This window comes from Pseudochaenichthys georgianus, chromosome 15 (genome assembly GCF_902827115.2).
Source record: "Pseudochaenichthys georgianus chromosome 15, fPseGeo1.2, whole genome shotgun sequence".
Lineage (NCBI taxonomy): Eukaryota > Metazoa > Chordata > Actinopteri > Perciformes > Channichthyidae > Pseudochaenichthys > Pseudochaenichthys georgianus.
The window spans coordinates 30,937,483-30,954,126 of NC_047517.1; positions in this window are offsets into that span (position 1 = coordinate 30,937,483).

Genomic DNA, 16,644 nt, shown 5'->3' on the forward strand with positions numbered 1-16,644 from the left:
AAGGAGTGAGATCTGCCTGCACGTGTAAGATCATAACAACGATGTGTACTGGTTTAGTTTTGTGAGGATGTAAATGTAGTTATAGCAGCTGTTTACTCTTTCAACGCAGTGCCATGTGTGCTTTTGCATTTGTTTGCTGCTTTTACTGCGACGTGTTTGCACTGCAGGACTGTGTGTTTTTTTCAAACGCCTAAATGGATGTGTGTATCCCTGCAAATGTGTACTTGTGTGTGAGTAAACAAGACACCGGCAAACACATCCATTTAGGCTGCAGAGCGCTGTGTGCTGTGGTAGCAGAATACTGCAGCACTGGTGCACAAACTATTTGAATAAATCCTCTGTCGTAAATGCGGAATCATCCAAGACTAGTACACAAATCAGTGAGCGCCGGGTCCATCACCGCTCTGCAGGGTGGTCAAGTGCAAAGTTCTTCATTCAGGTGACAGTGCGATGCTCGGCCTTGGCTTGAGGTTCTTCTGCATTTTCAAGATAATACGCTCAGTTCAGCTTCACTGTTTACCTTCTGACTTAATCCGTCTTGACACTGGACAAGAAATTGAAGAGAGTTGGCGGGAAAGGAGATTTTCTTGGAAAACCAACCCAAAACAATCATTTGAGCACTGTTGGGTTTTGGGGAGATATACCTATTGCTACTTTACAAACTAAATGTAAAGGTAAATATCGAGACTCACATGTTTTATAGCTAATAAATTTATTTTTTCATATTGTTATAAATCCCCAAACAAATTTTATTTTTGCTTTTTAAGCGTATCTTCCCCCTGGCCAGCTACAATATTAAAATACTGCTTACATGTTAATGCATCACTATTGTTTGATGTTCTCAAACGAGTCATGTTTATCATAGAACTTGGTTTAATAACCTTAACAGTGACGGAGCAACATTATATACACATGGCAGTATCACAACACTACTCGAACCCCGCCTGTAGAACCCTACATCCGGTACGGTGTCTGCAGAAGGACAAAAGAGACCAAATGCGAATACTCTACATCCCCTTTCTTTAGCTCTTCCTACAGTAGTGAACAAAACTGAGCACATATGACAGAACATACAGAATGCTGCAAATGTACACATTATCAAACTATGTGTGCATTTAGTAACTGAAGAACACAGAGGCTATCTCAAAGAATGAGTGTAGCAATTAACTCAGTAATTACTACAGTAACAAAGTAGATTACTAAAATAGAATACATTTGCACTGTGAAACAAAACTTTAAGCCTCAATATGGCATAGTCTAAGGATAGAGGGTGTCATTTTTTTGGGGATGGGTGGCGCAGTGGTCTGTGCATCCGATCATCAGATCAAGGGGGAGTGCTGGGGAACTCCAGTTCGAAACCCGCTCCTGCCGCCACTGCGTCAGGCCGTTGTGTCCTTGGGCAAGACACTTCACCCGGATTTGCTCCTGTGGGTATTGTCCACAGTACATGTATAATATCAATGTATACTTGGAAAAGCGCCTCGATGACCTCGAGGCGTGAAGATGGACGGTGTGGCGCAGTGCGCTGTGCAATGATCATCAGATCAAGGGGTGAAACCCGCCGCTGCTGCGTCTGTAAAGCCGGTGTGTCCTTGGGCAAGACACTTCACCTGAACTTGCTCCTGTGGGTATTGTCCACAGTTTCTGACCATTGCATGTATGATATGTGTGTAATGTGTGTATATGTAAAGCGCTTTGAGTCATTGAAAAAGTGCTATAATAAATGTAAGGAATTATTATTATTATTTTCTCATACTGATATTCTGAACAATCTGTGCTATTGTATTTGCTGTAAAGAGTCTCTACTGTAGGCTATTTTTATTATATGTACAGCACTTTGGCTCGACCAAAAATCGTTTATAAATGTGCTATATAAATAAAACTTGATTTGATAACTGTGTGAACTAACAGTTTAGAGACATTGTTCTCAGAGTGGTATGCTTATGCATACATGACAAAGCTTCAGTCTCTGTATTTGGGATTAGGCTTGATAGCACGGCCTGAGCGTGTCCTGTAGACACTCTCAGGAGTGTCTGACAGCAGTTTAGCTGTGGGAACATCAGCCCTCATGTGTTCACTGTTCAGTGATTCCTGTGTGTTACAATATGTAAACTCAAGTCCTGTGTCCTGATGATCAGTGTCACTTGTGGAGGTATGTGACGGGACAGGCTCAGCTACAGGCAGAATGTGCCTCCGATTCTTTCTGTACAGCTTCCCGTCTGAGTGGACGACGTATGACCGGGGTTCCTTGCAAATCTGTTGAATCATTCCAGTCCTGTTGTCAGGGCTTGAAATTAACTTTTTTCCTCAGTGTCCCACAACTGTCCCGAATTCTACTTTGTATTGTCCCGGATATAACCAGCAGTGTGCCAAATTTTAATTTGTATCGTCGCCCCCCCCCCCAATAATACATATAATTTGATACTTTTTTGTCACTTAATTATCACACCATAGACTCTAGTCCACCATGTAAGTTTAAAATACTTGTTCTTTTAAACATATGAATATTAGTCTGATCTGTTGCCTCTCCTAGAGTAGAAGGGAAGAGAGTTGTTTTAAGACATGTTTTTCTATTGTTTCTCAATATCCAGACTAATTTATCATTGTCATGTCAACATTGAAGAATTCTGATTTGTATCTTTCAATTCAATATGGTATGGCTGTATGGTCTCTGTGTTTTATGATCGGAACCGTCCATCTGGCAATAACAGTGTTGAATGATAATAAAAAAACAGAAGTTCCATAATACAGTTTAATAAATGTATCTGTTTTCAGTTCTAATTACAATTGTAATTAGAACTGAAAACAGATACATTTATTAAACTTAAGTTATCCTCACAAGTCAGTAGTACTATAGGAATATAAATTGATCGTCCATCTTCATTCATGAATGTCAATCATCTTGCTCTCAATCATTCACCCTCCCCCCCCCAGGCACAAAAACAACTGGAACATTACTCTCTCTTAACATGATACATTATTCTCATACCAGAGTTGATTGACAAACTAAAATTACCTTGCGACCCCCTTTCTAATCGTCACCCAATCTGACTGACGTTCTTGACCAAAAAAAACTAAAACACTAAAAAAAGATGAAAAGCTAAATGATTGGCTAAATGCCTTACGTTTTTGCAGCTAAAGATTCTAGCCTGGTCACTGACTGGCTGACAAAGAAAATACAAAAATGATAGGCTACACCTCTTATTCTGATCAACTGTATTTCACATAATTTTCACAAACTTCAAAAGAACATGACACCGCATTTTAGGACGTTTGTATGCATTGTAAGGCACACTTCAGTTGCTAGCGTTAGTTAGCGCTAACTAAAGCTAGCGCTAGCTAACATTGACACTTAAGACAACTAACTTACCACAGTGGAAGACGATGCATCATGACCAGGAATTGGGATGTTTTCGTTTCGGGAGTCGGCAGAATTGGGGCTTGCATCAGGGGGCTGTTTATTCAACCACCTCAGCATTTCTTTCTTCTTTTTTTAACTGTCGTGACTAGGGTTGCCAAATCGTCCCGTATTAGCCGGGACGCCCCGTATTTGAGCCAAAAGGGGCGTGTCCCGTACAGGACTTTGTTTGTCCCGGGTTGCGTTCCGATTATCCAAAAATCAGCTCCTAAATTCTAACCCTATCTCCTATTCCTTGACCTCTGAGTGAAACGTCATGGGGTTAAGGGATAGTGGATAGGAGAATTCAAAAGGATTTAGGAGAAGAGACTGCGGTACTAGAGAATCCGAATGCACTTTCACTATCCGACGTGTTTATGATGCACCAGCGGACATCATTTTGTGCGTCTGCTGCTGTGGGGAAACTATGGAAACTACAGTTTTCTATACAGCGGACTACAACATGGATGTTTAATAAGAACGAGGGACTACCGTAAACTCATCTAGAGACTCTGCACCGTGCTCTGATGCTGCTGCTTTGCTTTATGAACGGGGACAACAGAGAAACATATTCTTCATGACCAAAGTTGGAATTGAAATAAAAAAGGAAAGTGAAACTTATGCTCGTCACCCTCTCCCTCCGGTCCACATTAATACAAATGATCCCAATAAGTATGATTGTATGAACTATGAAAAGATCTTAAAATAAATACAAATGTATTTATTATAAACGTTAGTCCTTAACATCTATCACTGTGGATATCACCATTCAAACATCTTTTAAAAGTTGAACAAACACCACACAGCTCAGTAAAGACTGTGAGATGTTGACTTTATTTGATCATTTCAGTAAAAACTAACGTTCGTATTTCTCTTTTTGATTATAATACTGATGAACGTTCAAAACAAAGCACTTTGGCAACTTACCACATACGTTTTAAAAAGCTTAATAAGCACCGTAACTTTCATGATATCATTTCTCCGTCATAATCGGTTGTTTCCGTGAACGGCCGACTGTTGAGTGACGGCAAATGCTGCGGCTGCAATGCATTGTGGGCCAGCATTTTCTCTTCTCCTTTCGGTAAGGGAGGTCCAGTGGTTCCTAAGCTAAAGGAGGCTATAAAGGAAGTTTGAAACCTCCTTCCTTTCATTTGGAGAATTGGAACGGCACTTATCATGGCTGCCAGTGACGTACTTGCGGGTCATTTCACTCCGTTAGGAAGGTTCCTAAGCTAAATGGACCATTGGAACGCAACCCCGGACTCCCGTGTAAAGGGGAAATCTGTTTGCGCGCAATGCAGTGTGTCTGGCTCATATAGAGAGGCGAAGTCACGCCCATCTACTTCCGGCCCATGGGACCCCGGAAGCGAAAAATTTACATTGAATTCAATGGAGAGAGAACACGTATCTTTTGATCCCGTTTGAATTGTGCCACGAACTACACATATGATGTTTGTCAATCTTAAACAATAAGTTCCATGTCAAAAAAGTCACATTTTGTCGTAAAACTGTTGAAATATAAGACTATGAAAAATACGCGACTACAAAGACTACAAATCCCAAATCCCAAATCCCATTCTGGCTCGCGTAAGTGATGTCACAGGCGATAATTCTCCAAGTGGTTGCGACTCGTAATTAAAGCGAAGAAGAAGAAGAAGATCTCATAACTGATTTATTCCCTCCAATAAATAAGAGATTGCTAAAAATAAATTCACTTTTACAAGATGCATGTGTGCTTTGTACCAGGTTGTAATCACATAAGTGATCAAACCACTTGCTCGTTCTATCGATTGCCGTCTGATGAAAGGACCAGGAGTCGCTGGATCAGACATATCAGGTAATATACAATATACATGTTGTGCATTATAGTCAAGTTAGCTACCTAGCTAGTAGCGACGAGTAGCGAGCACGTTAGTTAGCATTACATTACTTAGCCTTGTCATTTTTCGTAGCCTTACCATGAAGTTATTATTTTATTACATGAAGTAAGAGTAGTCATGATGGTAAGTATTTCGTGAAACATTTGAAGAGTAGCCTACTGCGCCATCCACCGGGTGCTATGGAAGCAGTCAGGGAGAGTCGAAGGCAGGCAGGGAGCTTTGCATGACATTCTTCTGGACGTGTTTCATTGTGATGACAGTAAGGGTGAGTCAATCTGTTTGTTGGAAAGACAGTAGTTGAGTGATTACTGAGAGAAAATTATTAGAAGAGATAATTATTCAAAGTGTTGTTACTTTAAAGTGTTGTTACTGACCTTTTTCTCTTTTATTTCCTTTCCCTCACCTGTAACTGCTGAGACCCTGAGGAACATGCACACTGACCTGCTCTGGCAACCTGATTTCCACTGTACGTAATAGTATTTGGTTATGGTATATTATTTATATACATCAAAGGCACAATGCACCCCCCAGAGACACACATGTATTGAGTGTGATATTGTGCATAGGTCAAGTGAAATCATCTTTACACACTAGAAAACTGTAGGAGCGGCAACTTGTTTTGAAATTGAATTTTTAATATCCGAAAATGAAGTTGATCTGTTTTCTTTATTCTTCTCTCTTCCCAGCTCCATCCATCACCGTGCTCTGTTCCTGCAGGTCCTGCTTGCTAATCATTATGCTCATATGTTTTTACACAATTACAAATAAAGTCAATGTATTGTATGACATGAAGTTGTGCTTCATTCGGAGTCAATAATACATTCATTCTGCCTTCAACTGCACAATGACTGTGGACTGCACCGACATCCATGTAGCTGCCCCCCAGTAAGATGAACCAAGCAAAGAGGGTCACTATCATGCCCAAGGACATCCAGCTGGCCCGATGCATCTGCGTAGAGAGGGCTTAAACTGACCTGAGACCAGCACACCCAAACACAACGGCTCTTTTAAGAGCCACCTACAGTTTCAAAGAGTTGCAATCCTACGTTATTATAATGATTAAACTGGTTCATGTGTCACTTAGTTTACTGAACCGTGATGAATGAAAGAAATTAGTGATGTAGTGGTTTACAGAAGTTACAAAGACATTAATATATGAGTAACAGGTCAGTGTAAACACAAGCTTCTGTCAATTATGGATCATTCAAACTATATACAAATAATATGTAATAAAGTTCTAAAATAAGTATTCGGTATATTCCTTGATAGCTTTTGGAGAAGGTTGTTTTTAAGTTTACTAAAATCTATCGTTTCAACTGTTTCACTTTATAAAAAGGAACAGGTGAGTAGAGCATCATTGAGTTCCTTATTCTGTCAGTAAATTATCCAAATGAAATGTTTATCATTATTTTAGTCAACCCTAAACAAATTGATTGTACCTTTTAATAATGACCCTACATGGTCGGCAAAGTTAAATTAATTTCAGAAAATCAAATCTGTTCTGAGAAAAACTAATAAATGTTTAAAGATAGGAACTTGCCATCCCACTGAAAATCCGTCCGTAGAGATTTAAGTTGTAGTTCAGTCCAACGTTTAATTTGGATTCATTTTGCCAACAGTCAACTATTTTCATAAAGAATATATATATTTTTCAAAGTCAACTTTATTGTCAATCTTACTCAGTTTGTGTTTATAGACAGAGATCAAAAAGACGTTTCCAACAATCCCAAATACGAAAAATTAAATTATACAATTTACAGATATGTAATGTATACAAATATATATATCCTATATACACCATCAGGTTACAGGTTTGTAAATGTGTGTGTGTGTGTGTGTGTGTGTGTGTGTGTGTGTGGTGTGTGGTGTGTGGTGTGTGGTGTGTGGTGTGTGGTGTGTGGTGTGTGTGTGTGTGTGTGTGTGTGTGTGTGTGTGTGTGTGTGTGTGTGTGTGTGTGTGTGTGTGTGTGTGTGTGTGTGTGTGTGTGTGTGTGTGTGTGTGTGTGTGTGTGTGTGTGTGTGTGTGTGTGTGTGTGTGCGTGAGAGAGTCAGTCAGCTGATTGATGGGAAAATGCTGGGGAAATGGTTGGTTGAAGGATAACATTAGGTCTAATAATGATGTACCTTGCATGTTCACATCATGTATACTTTGCATTACTTAATACCATTTTTCAAATATTTATTTTTTAACATTTTGGACAAAATAGCCAATTGTACATCGAGGTGCCCAGATGTCCTATAGTGCCCACCTATCCAATTTGAACATGCTGATGTACAATGTGATGTCGTAGCCTAATGCAGGTGTAAGACACCTGCGTTTGACACTGTTGACCACAGCATATTACTAGACCGACTGGAAAACTGGGTGGGACTTTCGGAAACAGTTCTAAATTGGTTTGAATCGTACTTAAAGGATAGAAACAACTTTGTTTCTATAGGTAAATACACATCTGAGTTGACAAATATGACATGTGGGGTTCCTCAAGGCTCCATCTTGGGGCCTCTTCTCTTTAACATCTACATGCTACCACTGGCTCAGATAATGAAGAACAACAAAATAGGTTACCATAGCTATGACACACACATTTACGTAACTATTTCACCAGGAGACTATGCTCCAATTCAAACACTGAGTAAGTGCATTGAACAAATCAATGACTGAATGTGTCAGAACTTTCTCCAATTAAACAAAGATAAAACTGAGGTAATGGTTTTTGGAGCCAAGGCAGAACGTTTAAAAGTTAGCGCTGAGCTTCAGTCTGCAATGTTCAAACCAACAGATAAAGCCAGAAATCTAGGTGTAGTCATGGACTCTGACCTGAGTTTCAACAGTCACATTAAAACAGTTACTAAATCAGCCTACTATCACCTAAAGAATATATCTAGGATTAAAAGAGTAATGTCACAGCAGGATTTGGAAAAACTTGTCCATGCCTTTATCTTCAGTAGACTCGACTACTGCAATGGTGTCTTCACAGATCTCACTAAAAAATCTATTAGAAAGCTGCAGCTGATTCAGAACGCCGCTGCTCGAGTCCTCACTAACACTAAGAAAGTGGATCACATCACTCCTGCTCTGAAGTCTTTACACTGGCTTCCTGTGTGTCAAAGAGTAGATTTCAAAAATATTGCTGCTGGTTTATAAAGCAGTGAATGGTCTAGGCCCAAAATACATTACTGACCTCCTGCTAAATTATGAACCATCCAGATCTCTCAGGTCTTCAGGGACTGGTCAGCTTTCTGTCCCCAGAGTCAGAACTAAACATGGAGAAGCAGCGTTCAGTTATTATGATCCAAATATCTGGAACAGAAACCTGCAGGTCCGCTGCAACTCTGACTACTTTTAAATCCAGGCTGAAGACTTTTCTTTTTGTCGCTGCTTTTAATTGAACTATTCATATCTTAAACTGCACTGTAACTTTTATCCATGTAACTTTTTATTTTAATGTTAAATTGAACTATTCATATTTTAGACTGCACTGTAACTTTTATCCATGTATTTTTCCTTTTAATGTTTATTTTATTAGATTTTCTTTTTTAATGCTTAATGTCTTTCATCTTTTGTAAAGCACTTTGAATTGCCTTGCGTTGAAAAGTGCTATATAAATAAACTTGCCTTGCCTTGCCTAAGACCATTGTGTTTGTATTGTGTTATAGGTATGCATAGTTTTCTATGTATTTTGAGGGTTTTGGGGGGTTTGACCCCTCGAATCCTAGGGGCCTGGCTCCCCCAAAAGAATTAATAACATAACCCTAACCCCAAAATAAAGTAACAAAAAAAAGTAACTAAATCCGCCAGAAACCTGAAAATCTTCGCTCGCCAGCGCGCGGGGGACACATGCATGTGTCCCGTTTCTCCATTTCTGGAAGTTGGCAACCCTAGTCGTGACCGTTGTATTGGCGCCAGTCTAGCAGCAGTCAGCAGCAGAGTGGATGACGTAGAATGCATTCTATGATTTGACTGCCCAATGACTTTGCAAATAACACCCATTTTGAAGTTTTTCACTGTCCCGAAATAGTCCCAGACAAAATAGATTTGTCTCCCATCGTTAATTGCGAGCCCTGCCTGTTGTAACCTTGTGGGGTCTGCATCCTAACAACACTGTCCTTCCATCAAAGGTTGTAGTGGTCGGCTTGACTTATCATAGCACTGTTTTTGATACAGCCTCTTGTTTAGAAGCTGGACTTTTACCTCTTGTGGATGGTGCATGTCTGGCTCAAGCAGCTTCACCGAGACTGGGAGTATTGTGTGTCTCGACATCAGTCTCTGTGCAGGAGATCCTAATGTTGCGTCACGTGGTACATTCCTGATGTTTAATAGGTTAAGAAAAACATCAGTTCCATCTCTATGAGATTTCTCCATGAGTTGCTTAGCACTGCGCACAGCCCGTTCAGCTAGCCCGTTGGACTGGGGATACTTAGGGCTGCTGATAATATGAGTGAAGTCCCACTGTGAAGCAAAGTCTTTAAAGCGCTGGCTAGTAAACCGCCTCTCATTGTCTGACATGAGGGTGTGAGGTGTTCCATGAACTGAGAAATTTCTTTTCAGCTTTGTAATGACTGTTGCTGCAGTGATATCACAAAGCATGTCTGTCTCATACCAGCCTGAATATGAGTCCACTAGCACTAAGTATTGCTGATTGTGCCACTCAAAGATGTCAGTTGCTACAGTTGACCACGGCAGGTCTGGAACTGGATGCAGATGGAGTGGTTCTTTCTGCTGGTGTGATGTTGTGCTGTTACACACTGAGCATGACTGTATTTCTGTGTGAATGTTGTCTGTCATAGTTGGCCAGAAAACAATGCCACGTGCTCTCCGCTTTGTAGCTTCTTCACCAGGATGTCCTCTGTGCATGATGCTGATGTATTCTTTCTGTAGTGACAAAGGAATAACTGCTTTGTGACCCTTCATTATGACTCAATTTTCAACAATCAGTTCATCTCTGAAAGGAAAATACGGTCTAATGGCATGTGGAAGATTATGCTGTTTAGCGGGCCACCCGTGTCTGATAGTGGTGCTGAGTGTTTGCAGAGTCATGTCTTCAGCGGTGTGCCTCGCTAACTCTTCTAAGCGAGAAGACAAAGTGTCAGCCAGGAACATTTGCTTTCCGCATTTGTACACAGGAGTGATGTCGTACTTTTGTAGTCGTAGCATCATTCTTTGTAGTCTTGCAGGTGCTGTGTGTATGGGCTTTTTTAGTATGGTGACGAGGGGCTGGTGGTCTGTTTCAATAGTGACTGGTTTACCATAGATATAGTCATTGAATTTTGAACATGCAAAGACCACAGTGCCAACAACTCTTTGAGCATATCTGGTTTCTGTGTCAGTTAGCGTACGCGAAGCATACGCTACAGGTTTTCCTTCCTGCAAACACACCGAGTCCGTACTGTGAAGCGTCACAGGTAAGTGTCACTGGCTTGTCTATGTCGTAGTATAGCAACGCCGGTGGGCAAGACATGCGTTTCTTTAAATCTTCAAAAGCTTTCTGCTGCTGTTCATGCCATGTCCATTCTGTGTCTTTATGTGTGAGCTGCCGTAGTGGAGCTGACAGCTGGCTGAAGTTTGGTATGAACTTTCCAAGGTAGTTGACCATCCCCAGAAATCTTTGTAAGGCTGGGACGTCTGCTGGCACTGGCATCTCACTAATAGCACTTGTTTTGGAAGGATCTGCTTTGAGTCCCTCACTGGTGAAAACATGGCCGACATAGCCAACTTGGCTTAGCCTGAACTTGCACTTGAGGGGGTTAAGCCTTAAGTTAACCTCCCTGACCCTGTTAAGCACTTTTCTCAGGTTGGCGTCGTGCTCTGCAACATCTTTACCTGCAATAATGATATCATCAACGATGATTTCACAGGGGTATTAGAAATCTGTAACGACCAAAAGGGGAGCTGAAAGTGGTTAACATGGAAGACTTATGGTCGAGTAGAATCTGCCAAAAAGATCTCTTTGCATCTAATACAGAAAACATAGTTGCTTTTGACATGTGTGTGGCGACTTCTTCCACAATACGCATAGGTTGGTGTGGTCTTTTCAGAGCAGTGTTCAAGTCTCTTGGATTAATGCATATCCTGATTTCTTGTTTGTCCTTTTTGCTAGTGGCTACCATAGAGGACACCCAATCAGTGGGCTGATGACGCCCAGTTCCTGCATCTTGTCGAGTTCAGCTTTGACTCTGTCTTACATAGCCACAGATATGCGATGTGCAGGACGAACGACTGGTTTTACATCTGGGTCGAGTCATGGAGTACGTCAGAGGTAGCTTTCCAAGCTCATCAGAGATCGCTGTATTCTGTTTGAATCTCAACTGAAAAATCATCGTCAGTGGGGCTTAATTGATTAACTGCTTCACTGAATGAAACTCGTCCCATCCGTCTGCACGCTCGTAGCCCAAGCAGTGGCAGGAAATCCTCTTCGACAATATAGAATGGCAGTGTGTGGACTTTTCCCACTAGGTGGCACTGCAGTCTGACTACGCCCGCAGTTTTGATTTTGCTACCACCATACGCAACAAGATTATAGGATTTAAAACATGTCTGTATTTGTTCATCTCCTTTTATCACATTGAATGACATTTTTGACATAACATTGCACTTCGCACCAGTGTCAACTTTCATCTCAACTACATTGTCATTGATGTGGACAGCGACAAAAGCCTCATCATTTTTTTCTATCTGTGCATCAGTTGCATCAACACTTACTTGCAGTGTTACGCCGTCAACATAGAATGTTTCATCTGTAGTTGCATCAGCTTGATCAGGTTCTAGTTGATGAACTATCCTCCTGGGCCCTTGCTTGTTGTATGGACTTGCAACACTTCTTGAAATGATTCCACTTTTTGCAGGTATGACACTGTTGACCATTTGCTGGACAGTTGTCCCTCTTTGCTGCATGACTACCTCCACAGTTGTAGCAGTTGGAAATAGAGCTAACTCCATTTTCCTGAGGTTTCCTTTTGTTGTCGTATTTTCGTGTTCCTCTCTGGTAAGTCTGAACTGAATCCACATTTGTGGCAGAGTGCTGTGGCATAGCTAGCGTTGTATTGTGCTCTTCAGTCATCTCATGGATCTGACATATGCTAACAGCCTTGATTAGTGTTAAATCACAGTCTCTCAGGAGCACTTTCCTTAAGTTGTCATTACTGATACCACAGACCAGTTTATCTATGATTAGTTCTTCATAGAGATTCCCAAATTTGCAGCTCTTTGCCTTGATCCTTAAAGCACTGACATACGATTCAATTGACTCATCAACTTTTTGATTCCTTGTATTGAACTTGTGTCTTTCCATAGTGACATTTGTTTGAGGGTTACACATCTCCCTACATTTTCTTTTCAGACACTCCGGGTCTTCTTTAGACTCGACATGAGTGATGATGGGCGCATCCTCGCCAGGACCCCTCACTTCAGCCGCATAGACGAAAGACCTCTCGCGCTCGATGGCCTCTGGTCCCGCTATATTGAGGAGAATGTATGCTTGTGTGCGTGCTGGCTTGTCATAGTGTGCTGCCGCAATGAAAATGTCATATTCCTGTTCGAATACTCACCAGTTCTCTGCGATGTTACCGTCAAAGACGAGTGGGTCGGGTCTCCGGAATCCATCCGCCATGTTAGCTTAGCTGCATGCGTCTTGGTGGAGGATCAATCAATCAATCAATGTTTATTTATATAGCCCAATATCACAAATGTTACATTTGTCTCAGTGGTCTTCACAGTGTGTACAGAATATCAGTATGACAATACGACACCCTCTGTCCTTAGACCCTCACATCGTACAAGGAAAAACTTCCAAAGAAAACCCAGTTTAAAGGGAAAAATGGGAGAAACCAAGCTTTATCAAAAAGGAAGGTCCTAAGGCGCACTCTTAAAAACGGATAGGGTGTCTGCCGCCCGAACACAAACTGGAAGCTGATTCCACAAATGTGGAGCTTGATAAGAAAAGGCTCTGGAGGAGGCTTAGTTGTCCTCGCAAACGTCACCCAGAGGTGAAAAATCCGCCGAAAAAAACTCCGGAGACTTGACTTCTGACACCATGTTTGATGTTCTCATAAACGAGTCATGTTTATCATAGAACTTGGTTTAATAACCTTAATAGTGACGGAGCAACATTACATACACATGGCAGTATCACAACACTACCCTGCCTGTAGATCCCTACATCCGGTACGGTGTCTGCAGAAGGCCAAAAGAGACTAAATGCGAATACTCTACAACTATGAACCAGCCAAGTTGATATCAATGTTTTAAGACAGTCATAATGAGAACATTCACTTTAAAACTTGATTTTTCTTATTGTGCAAGAACAAACCATGGGTCGATTCTACTTAAAATTCATGTCGTAAAAACGTAAAACACACCAGTTAATCACACTGTTTGCGACATATCCCTTGATTTATTTGAATTAGGGCATTGTAGTTCACATTTAGTCGTTTTGCCACACACCTTCCTACTGCCATACATATTCCGAGCCCAGGATAATTAGCAAATGAATCAGCCTTACGGCCCGTCTACACTACAGCGTCGACAGCGTCGAAAGCTCCAATCTGCCCATTCACTTTCAATGGGGTGACGTCACGTAGCCGCGCTTTTTTGCCGAACTGAATTGTGGGTAGCAGAGCGGTCCGTCTCAGGCGTCTCGGAGACGCCGGAGTAGCCAGCGCCAGCCAATCAAATCCCGTTTCCCAAAATCTGACAGCTGAAGCCGTAACCAATCAAACCGTGTCTAAGCTGGGAGAGATATCCCGCCGTTCATTTCTATATTTCAAAAAAAGTCGGAGGAGAAACTAACTATCGCCGTAGCGAATCACCCGGTTTTGTATGACCAGACCCTCTTCACCTACCGGGATACAAACCGGAGGAACCAGGCATGGAGGGAGGTGGCAGAGACAGTGGGGGAAACTGGTAGGTTTTCGCCTGTTTGGGGAGTTTCGATAGTTACGGCTGTAACTACGGTTCTATGAGTCCCGGATGACCGCCAGAGGCGGTGCTTTAGCACTGGATATGTCCATCGCGCGCATGCGCAGCTCGAGTACCAATAACAACAAAGTCACCTGTGACCCACGTGACACCGGCTACATCAGCCGGTGTCGACAGAGGATCTGTTCCCAGAATCTTCTCGCGAGCACACAAGAATTCTGAGTGACAGGAAACTCTGGCGGTCATCCGGGACTCATAGAACCGTAGTTACAGCCGTAACTATCGTTCTATTTCGTCCCTACTGACCGCCAGAGGCGGTGCTTTAGCACTGGATGACCTATACCAACCATGTCATGAAGAATCCAAGCACTTACTCACCTAGTTGGAAGCAGCGGAGCTTGGCCACAAGACCACCCCCAGGGGGTGAGGAGTGGCGACATTGACCCGGTAGAACCTGGAGAATGTGCCCGAAGACGCCCATGACGCCGCGGCGCAGATGGTCTCCAGGGGCACCCCTCTTAGGGCAGCCCACGATGTTGAGACGCCTCTTGTAGAGTGGCATCTGGCCCCTGATGGCGGGGGGCGGCCACTGGCCCCATAGGCACATGTGATGGTATCCACCACCCAGTGGGACAGCCGCTGCTTCGAGAGAGCACGACCCTTCCTAGTGCCGCCATGGCAAACGAAGAGCTGCTCTAACTGTCGTATACAGGCCGTAGCATCAATATACGCCCTCAGGGCACGCACAGGGCACAGCAACTCAGGTGTGCCGTTCTCCTGTGGAATGTTAAAGCGTGCCAGCTGGATAGGCCGATTGGAGTGGGCTAGTGGAAGCACCTTGGGCAAGAACGCCACATTCGGCCAGAGGGTGACACCCGAGCCATCGGAGTTCCACCTCAGGCATGTACTGCTTACGGAGAGGGCATGAAGCTCTCCGACTCGCTTCCCTGAGGTTATGGCAAGCAGAAATGCTGCCTTCAGGGACAGCCATTTAAGCCCGACCTGGGCCAAGGGTTCGAAGGGAGGAGATGATAGTGCATCCAACACTAGGGGCAGGTCCCAAGCCGGGGCCCTTGGGGTGCTAGGGGGGCGCTGCCGTAGAGCCCCTCTTAGAAAGAGGGACACCAACCTGTGGCGCCCCACTGTGGCGCCATCGACTCCGACATGTCGGGCAGAGATAGCAGCCATATACACCTTCAAAGTGGAGTGAGAACGTCCACTATCCAGAAGGGACTGCAGAAACTCTAAAATGGTGGCCACGGAGCAATGTCCCGGATTCTCAGCCTTACTCACACACCAGTGGGAGAAGAGCCTCCATTTGCACTCATACTGTGCCCGAGTGGATGGAGCTCTGGCATTCAGGATAGTTTCCCTGACAGATGCCGTGACACCGCTCAACAGTGGGTTGGGCCCTGCAGAGGCCAAACCCAGAGCTGAAGGCGGCGAGGGTCGGGATGCCAGATCTGACCCTTGAGCTGTGACAGGAGGTCCTTCCTGTCGGGGAGACGCCACGGTGGGCTGCCGCAGAGACTGCGTAGCAGTGGGAACCAGACTCTCCCCGGCCAGCGGGGGGCGACTAGAAGGAGCCTGTGCCCCTGGGTAAGGACCCTCTGAAGCGTCTGAAGTATCAGAGGCAACGGCGGGAAGGCATACAGGAGAGTGTCCGGCCAGTCGTGCGCCAGGGCATCCTGACCCAATGGGCTGGTCACCACCGACCAGGAGAACCAGAGGGGGCAGTGCCTCGACTCTTCCGAGGCAAAGAGGTCCACCTCGGCCCTGCCGAAGAGGCTCCAAATTATCTCCACCACCTCCGGGTGAAGCCTCCACTCCCCCGGTGGAGGCTTGCGCCGTGAGAGGAAATCTGCGACCTGATTCAGGTCCCCTGGCAGAAAAACTGCCCGCAGACTGGTGAGGCGGGGGAGCGCCCAAGGCAAGAGGCTCTGCGAAACGCGGAGCAGCTGTGCGGACCTGGCGCCCCCCTGGTGGTTGATTTGGGCAACTGCGGACATGTTGTCCGAACGAACGAGCACATGCCTGCCCGCCAGTTGGGGTAAAAAGTGCATGAGTGCGAGCAACACCGCTCGAAGCTCCAGCACATTGATATGGCGTGCACCTTCCTGGGCAGACCACTGACCCTGCACAGTCCTGCCCTGCCACACCGCCCCCCACCCCGAGAGACACGCATCCACAGTGACAGTCTCCCGGCGGGATGGGATGGTGCCCATGGGCACACCCCTCAGGAGATAGGCCCTGTCCCTCCAGCGGGACATAGAGTGGAGGCACCGCTGAGACACCCTGACTCTCTTGTGCCTGTGCCGCTTGGCGTCCAAGTGACGGCTGTTCAGCCACATCTTCATGGGGCGCAGTGACAACAGGCCCAAGGGCACAACGGCTGAGGCAGCTGTCAGTCTGCCTAAGAGCCGGAGGAACTGTATGTAAGGCACCCTCTTGCCT